Source organism: Mastomys coucha, unplaced genomic scaffold, assembly GCF_008632895.1.
Source record: "Mastomys coucha isolate ucsf_1 unplaced genomic scaffold, UCSF_Mcou_1 pScaffold16, whole genome shotgun sequence".
Taxonomy (NCBI): domain Eukaryota; kingdom Metazoa; phylum Chordata; class Mammalia; order Rodentia; family Muridae; genus Mastomys; species Mastomys coucha.
Window position 1 is genome coordinate 67,318,392 of NW_022196898.1, and position 8,309 is coordinate 67,326,700.

The 8,309-nt window shown below is 41.1% G+C and overlaps 1 non-coding gene across 1 annotated transcript; it reads right to left on the minus strand.

The window, feature by feature from the left end:
- Positions 1 to 7,823: 7,823 nt before the first annotated feature.
- On the minus strand, positions 7,824 to 7,961 carry LOC116094586. The gene has a single exon (XR_004120220.1). It is a non-coding gene; the product is annotated as a small nucleolar RNA SNORA17 (small nucleolar RNA).
- Between the last annotated feature and the right edge of the window lie 348 nt (positions 7,962 to 8,309).

The following is an 8,309-nucleotide window of genomic DNA, read 5'->3' on the forward strand; positions in this document are numbered from 1 at the left end:
AAAAAAAAAAAAGCAGCAATTCCTGAGTAAACTGGAGGGCAGCATTTCCACCGGATGCTTGATTTTAACAAGTGATGATTGGGAATTTTACGTATTTTGCTGACAAACTAAAAGCAAATAGAGTTTAAAGTAGGACATATACATGTCACATCATTAAAGAAAGTAGAAATAACGGAAACATTAAAGACATAAGAGAAGAACTAGGAAGACAAAGTAAATTAAAGTTGAAAAAGGTAAGGCATTGTTGGACATCAGTGGGAGGAGAGGCCCTTGGGCCCGAGGGTGTTTGATGCCCTAGTGCAGAGGAATGTCAGTGCAGAAGGACTGGAGTGAGCGGATGGGTAGCAGAGCACCCTCATAGAGGCAGGGAGGAGGATGCTATAGGGGGTTCTGAAGGGGAAACCTGGAAAGGGGAAAATATTTGAAACGTAGATAAAAGAAAATACCCAATCAAATAAGTAAGTAAGGAAAGAAAGAAAGAAAGAAAGAAAGAAAGAAAGAAAGAAAAGAAAATGGTAAGGCATTAAGTTTGACAATAAATAGAAGTAAGTTATATGCTACTAACAAAGAGAAAGCTAAAAAAACAAAAAAAACAAAAAACAAAAAAAAAACCAAAAAGAAAATGATTGAAGATGTATTAGGCAGATGTCCAAACCATAAAGGAGATGCTTAGGTCAAAACAAAAGATTAAGGAAGACAGATATATAAAGACGTATAAATGCAATGGAAAGTTGTTTGATATTTGAAGGAGAAATTGAGAGATATATAATTGTGGTTTCATAAGGCAGTGTCAATCTACAGAAGACCCACTTGCTAAAACTATGACACAAGGTCTGGAGAGATGGCTCAGCCCCTGAGTTTGGGTCCCAGAATTCACAGGATAGCTCACAACCTGTTACTCTAGCTCGTGAGAATCTGACATGCTCCTCTGGCCTTCTGATGCATTTGTGTGCATGCCGTGCACAAGCCAATGCTCAGGCCCACACACATACACATAACATTATAAACACAGATGGTTAAAATAATATATAATGAATTATATCATTTATTCAGTGATAATATTTATTGGTTATTTTAAAGGAATAGTATATAATATTTTCAAACACCCATCGAACATTTCTAAACATTCTAAAAAATCCAGAAATTTTATTTAATTAGCAATATTTAAAGACACAAAATTTTATTTTGGTTGTAAAAAAAAAGTCGCATGCTCTTTGTTAAACTTTAAATGTACATCTAGCACAAAACTATGTGTGTGAGAGAGAGTGTATGTGTGCATGTGTGAGTGTGTCCTTGTGTGTGTGTGTGTGTGTGCATGTGTGTGTGAGTGTGTCCTTGTGTGTGTGTGTGTGTGCATGTGTGAGTGTGTCCTTGTGTGTGTGTGTGCGTGTGTGAGTGTGTCCTTGTGTGTGTGTGTGCGTGTGTGAGTGTGTCCTTGTGTCTGTGTGTGTGTGCGTGTGTGAGTGTGTCCTTGTGTGTGTGTGTGTGCGTGTGTGAGTGTGTCCTTGTGTCTGTGTGTGTGTGTGTGTGTGTGAGTGTGTCCTTGTGTCTGTGTGTGTGTGCATGTGTGAGTGTGTCCTTGTGTCTGTGTGTGTGTGTGTGAATGTACCCATGTCACAGCACAAGGGAGGAGATCAGAGGACTACTGCAGGTGCTGGTCTTCACCTTTCACCTTGTTTGAGACAGTCCTTTGTTTGTCACTGGTATACTAGATTGACGGGTCTGAGAGCTTGTGGAGTCTCTCCTGTCTCCAATGTCTACTGCCCAGCTCACTGTAAGAGCAAAGAACTTCCAGACATGTGCTACTGTGCTCAATATTATCCTGGAGATTCAAACTTAGGTCCTTACACTCCCCTGGCAAGCAGTTTGCCCACTGAGCCATTTCTCCAGCCCTGTATCTGTTTTAGGGGCGTGTGTGTTTGTTTTTGTACAGCAGACCTCCAGAACTTTTTATCTTGCATAATGAAAACACTATACCCATTACATAAAACTCACCATGGGAACCAGCATGCCACATTTGGCTTCTGTGTATTTAATTACTTCTGATACTTTAGATAAAGAGGGAAAGGAAGTGTTTACCCTTCTGTTTCTGGATTGTTTCCACTGGCATAATTTCCTCCAAGTTCATTTACATTGTAGTAAATGATGACATTTTCTCTTTATTAAGTCTGAATATTTCATTATGTATACATGCCCTATTTCTTTTCCCATTCATCTAATGACAGGCGTTAAGTATTCTCACCTGTTGTTCCTGTGAATTATTCTGCAATGGCAGCAGTGGTCATCTTATCAGCCTTGCAATGATAAGATCCTTTTGTTGATAGTTTGGGAGAAGTAATCGGAAGTGAAATGGCTAGATCGTATGTGGTTCAAGCGTAAATACACTGTTTTCTGTACCAACTCTTGTATCATTTTATGTTGCCATCATTGGTGTGAAAGGGTCAAATTTGGTCACATACTTGCCCACACTCGTTACTGTCTCTACATATCTGACAGCTATCACAGCAGGGCTGAGTGTCATCTTGCTGTGTGTGGATGTGTGCTTTCCCAGTTAAGAATGAGGCTGAACACTTCCCTTGTAACTATTAACTCATGCGTATGCCATCTTGGAGAAATGTCCATTCACACTTTCTGGCTGTTTTAAGTTTTCTTTTGATTTAAATTGTAGGATCTCATGGATTCTGGCTACTAACTGCCTGTCAGGTACACAATGGAGTTGTCAATAAAGCTTTGCTGTCATATATATATGTATATATGTATACACATGTATATATATACATATATATATATACACATATATACATATATGTGTATATATATATACATGTGTATACATATATACATATATGTGTGTATATATAATTTAGAATTTTTTGGAATTATTTAAAATTTATATAAATAATATATATTTATATAAATACATAAAAATTTATATTTAATAATTTACTTATTAACTTATGTATACTTTTATAATACTATAATATATTATATATTTAATTATACATTAAATACATATATTTAATTACTATGGCAGATAGATAATAAAAACCTTATAAAGAAAGTGCAACTTAGTCTAGTTTCAAATATTTCAGCCCATAATGGCTGGCTCCATTGTTTCTACGCCAGTGGAGACCTAGCCCCATAGCAGAAGAGAATGGTGACCTCAGCTGCTCACCTCACAGCAGGCAGGAAGAAGGGAAGAGGGAAAGTGAAGTCTATCTTTCCAGGGTATGTTCCCCCCAAGCAAGACTGTGTGTGAATTGTTAATATTAGTAGTATTAGTATTAGTATTCATCATTCCATTTGTTTACATCTCAAATGATATCCCACTTCCCGGTTACCCGTTCCACCAACCCCCCATCCCATGCTATCCCACTTCCCTGTTACCCTTCCACCACTACCTCATCCCACAACTACCCTCCCTTTTGCCTGTATGAGAGTGCTCCCCCACCCACCCACATTCTCCTGCCCCACTGCTCTAGCATCTACTCTGGGGCATCAAACCTCCCCAGGACCAAAGGCCTTCCTTCCCGTTGCTGTTGGGCAAGGCCATCCTCTGCTACATATGTTTCTGGAGCCATGGATCCCTCTAGGTACACTCCTTGGTTGGTAGCCTAGTCTCTGGGAGAACTGGGTAGTCAGACTAGCCTATGTTATTCTTCCAATGGGGTTGTAATCCCCCTCCTTAGCACACATATACATACACACATATACATACACAGGCACACATATTATACACATACATACACATATTTGCACACAATTACAAAGACACACAGACACACTATTATAAAGACACACAGACACACATGCATACACACATATACACATATAAACACACAGATATACACACATTCATACACATGCATACATACAGACATACACACATCATACACACAAATGTACTCACTCACACACACATACACACTCACATATATACATACACCCACACATACAGACACACACATACATATAAATACACATACACAATTACACATACACATGCACATACATACACAAAATTATATATTCACATACATATATACACATGCACATATATACATACATACACAATTACACACATGCACATAGATACAGACATATACACACACAAATACACACAATTACACACACAATCATATGCACACATGCCAATAAAAATAAAAAATAAATAAAGTTAAAGTCACCATATACGCTCTTATGTTTTCAGGATGGCTTATTAAGACCTAATTTTGGTGATGTGACAGCTACTTGGTCAAGAATTACTACATTATGAAACCTTATACTTGAGCAATATAGCACACAATTCTATAAAGGGGAGACTCCAAGACATCTTCCCTTATGAAACTTTACAAAGAGATTGTGAAATAGACCATGGCATTTTGTTATCTATATTACCCTCAGAATTTCAACCTGTGTCACATACATGAGATTGTGGCAGAGAAATGAAACATCCACACATTCACACAATAATAATTTGGTCCGAGATAAGCTTCAATATACTGTTTCAACTATGCAGTAATCCAAAGTCAATTTGAAAAGGGGCACATACCAGATGCACATGATCTTTTGAAAGAGAGACACCCCACAAGCTTTTAGCCTAGCGCATTAAGAAGGAGACAGCATACAACCTGGTATTTTCAATTAGCGCTCTATCTGTTTCTCCAATCCATGACCTGTCTAAAATTAATGAAACCTCTTTCGCATGCTGCCTTGATTTGTATGAATCAATCTAGGGTGTGAGAAAGAATAGAGGGAGCAAATTCAGCTGCCCCGTCATTGGCACTGAGTCACAAAGTAACAAACACAAGAAAGTAGCATAAATCACATCAAAACATCCCTAGGGGGGATGGAACAAAGGATGTCTGGACTCCGATGGGTTGAATAAGCAGCTTATTTCAAAGGCTCTCTTTACCCTCAAGATCAAATCATCATAATAGATATGATTAATTTTTTCTGTAGATAAATTCCTTGGACTCCTTTCCCCAAACATATTTCCTGTTGTGGACGTCTTAGATCCCCAAGGAAGAAAAACAAATCTATTGACTGGTGCTTTTGTTCGATTCAAATTATAATTGGAAAGGTGCTTGAACAGAGTTTAAATCCCCAATGTCCACGTTGTTTGCAGAAAGAGAGTCTGCTTGGGTTAGGAAAGCCTCATTTGATGATCTCCGCATGATGCTTTAATTGCAGTTCTGTATTTTCGAACCAAAGTTTCTGTCTCGGCACATCCTTGAATGCTGTAGATGAGGAAGGACAGTAATTGAAATCTGAAGTTCATTCCAAGAATTGTATTGAACCTGAGTAGAACACCACTTCATACGATGGTGAAATTCAGAACTTTTGTTTTAAAAATCTCTCTCTGAGAAAACAAATGGCTTTTTCTTTTTCCAGTGGTATCTTGGGAGGCTATTGTCACAAACATGATAGACAGCTATGAAAAGAATCTGTTTGTATCTATTCAAGCAAATGTGAAGATTGGCTCTTCCACCTTTGCCTTACTGGACAGTCCCCACAGTTGCCTGCCCCCACGTGTTAGTGCAGGGCATCTCAAACATGTTCCCTTCAACTCCCCTTTTCATTCAAGAATTTTTCACATAATTCTGCCTATGTAGGTCTATAAAGAAGAAATTCAAATCAAACATTTACTAATCAATCATTTTAAATTTCATTTCAAAACAAATGTTTGAAATACACAGACAAAATCAAATGTGTCTACCCCTGAGTTGTATTGCTGTTTTATTCAGTCTTGGACTTGATCAGTGGGTAAAAATGCTTGGTGGCAAGACCAGCAACTCAGGTTCAATCCCTCAGGCCCCTCATGGTGGAAAGAGAGAACCAACTCCCAAAAGTTGTCCTCTGAACTCCATGCACTTGCTGTGGCACACTTGAAACACCACTCCAATAAATAAATGTAATTTTAAAAATTAACAAAAAGGCTGGGTGGTAGTGGCGCACGCCTTTAATCCCAGCACTTGGGAGGCAGAGGCAGGTGGATTTCTGAGTTCGAGGCCAGCCTGGTCTACAGAGTGAGTTCCAGGACAGCCAGAGCTATACAAAGAAATCCTGTCTCGAGAAAAAAAAATTAACAAAAAGAACACAATTTTGGATGAACATTTGATATTGCAGGATGGAAATTACCTTCAACTTTTTTTTTAGAGTTGATCAATATTTTGTTTTTATAGTTGTCAAAGTTTATAATGCCATTTCAACATTAATACATAGTTCAAAATGGCAGAAGTGTGTTCAGGAGCATGGAGAAACTGATGGAAATTCTACCCTAACCCCAAGACAAATCTATTTACACATTAGTGTGTGTGTGTGTGTGTGTGTGTGTGAAATTCAAGTCAGAAAGATAAGCAGTCTTTTTTTTTCAAACAGTTTCTTGATTCATTGTGAATTTCACATTATGCACCCCAATTCCACTTGTCTCCCCTCCCACCCACCGTCACCCTTGGCAACCTCCACCTCAATAAAGAAAAAAAATTCATTGTGGAAGCTGTAGTATTCACAGTGTGTTCCACAGTACACCCCTTTGTCCACACTTCTTTACTTGCATATATTCATTGCAATGGCTCTTTGGTCTGGTACAAGGCATCCACCTTCTACTCTATCAACCCTGGAAGTTCACTGGTATTCCTCTAGAATATCCTGTTGTTGCCCTGTGTCATGGAGATCCTACAGTTTTGGATCTGTAGGACTGGCCCCTTCATGCACTCCAGCATTGATGGGGTAGATGTTGGAGTGGGCCAATTCAAAGTCCTCGATCTGGGTCTGAGAGGTGTCTGAGCTGGTCAGCCTACTGGCCTTCTGGCTCTTCCACCTTCAGGGCCCGCTCCTCAACCAGGGCCAGCTCTACTCTTCCCAGGCAAGATACAGGGCCAGTTCTCCTGCTCTCATGAGCCCAGGGACAGGTCTCCTGCCCACAGCAGATGGTAACTAGAAAAAGGGGAGGAGGGTATCTCTCCCTCATTCATAACACCACAGAGGAGACACCCAGTAGGGCCAGCTCTCCCATGCTGGCATCCTTGGGGGACTGGCTCACCAGCAACTCTTGAAATGTGTAGGGGCTGCTCTGCCAAGTACTGCAGCTGTCTAGGGGTGGGGTCAGCTCTCCTACTCTCATGCTTCCAGGCTTAGTTCTCCCAAGATGCCCAGGTAAGGGGTGGAACCATTTCTGCACAGCCCTCAGACATCAACCACTCCATGACTCAAGATGGCAGCCCAGAACAGGGACATCCACCTGGATTTTGGTGGTAACAGACTCCTACTATTTCGCGCCACAGATCCAGATATGGCCTCCAGTGGTAGCACAGGCCAGGAACCTACTGTGGTACCAGGTAGCATCACCAGCTACTCACATGAGCCTGATCATCACTACCCTTGAGTCTCCAGTTCTACCTCTCTGCATTGTGCCCACATCCTTCTCTTTCTCTTTCTCTTTCATTTCCCCACCAGTTACTTGTGGCATCAGGGGTCTCTGAGTGTCAGAGGTCATCTCAGGAGTGGTCTCAGGAGGGCTATGCTCTGCTCATGCATTATGGGGCCAGGAAACTCATCTAGGGCATGGCATCTGCACCCCTCCCAGGCTTGGTTATCTTAGGCTAGATCCCTGTCTGGGCCCCACAGCACCAGTCTGGTGGTTGTCTTAGGCTTACCCCTACTTAGTCCACCAGAGTAACCCCTGTCTCAGGCTCACTCCTGCCCAGGGCTAGCAGTCTCAAGTAGGGTTCTTCTGGTCTCTAGTTGATCTCCATTCTGGGAGCTACCAGGGCCTGTCTGGTGCTAGACTGGAAGTGCTCTCAAGCTTGCTTTTTTCTAATAGGGTTAGGCTAGTACTCATTCAGGTGTTCAGGGGTCAGAACTTTTGAGTGTAGACATAGCCTCTCTCCACCTACTCTGGCACCTACTGATGGACATGCGACACAGCAGCCACACCTGCAACGCCTCTCGGGGCCAGAAGCAATAAGTTTTAAAATCAAGTAATCTCACACAATCCAATCCAATGCTATATTTTAAAATTCATTCTGCATTAATTTTAGGTTACTCCATGTCCAGAAACCTCTAATTGCTGTAACTCCTTGGCAACTCCATTGGGAGTCAACAGCCAGTTTAAGACGCTGGGCAGCAGAGCATCAGGAATTGAGACTGTGGAATGAGAAGGCAAGGGGAGAATACAGGGGAATGAGAGGGCAAGGTTGAAGGTTGCAGCTGGCGTTTGGAAGGAGGGAGAACCGGTGGATGGAGATCCAAAGAATGTGTGCCAGCGGGTGTGAGCAGAAACAGAATGGGTCCCTGTACACTGACAC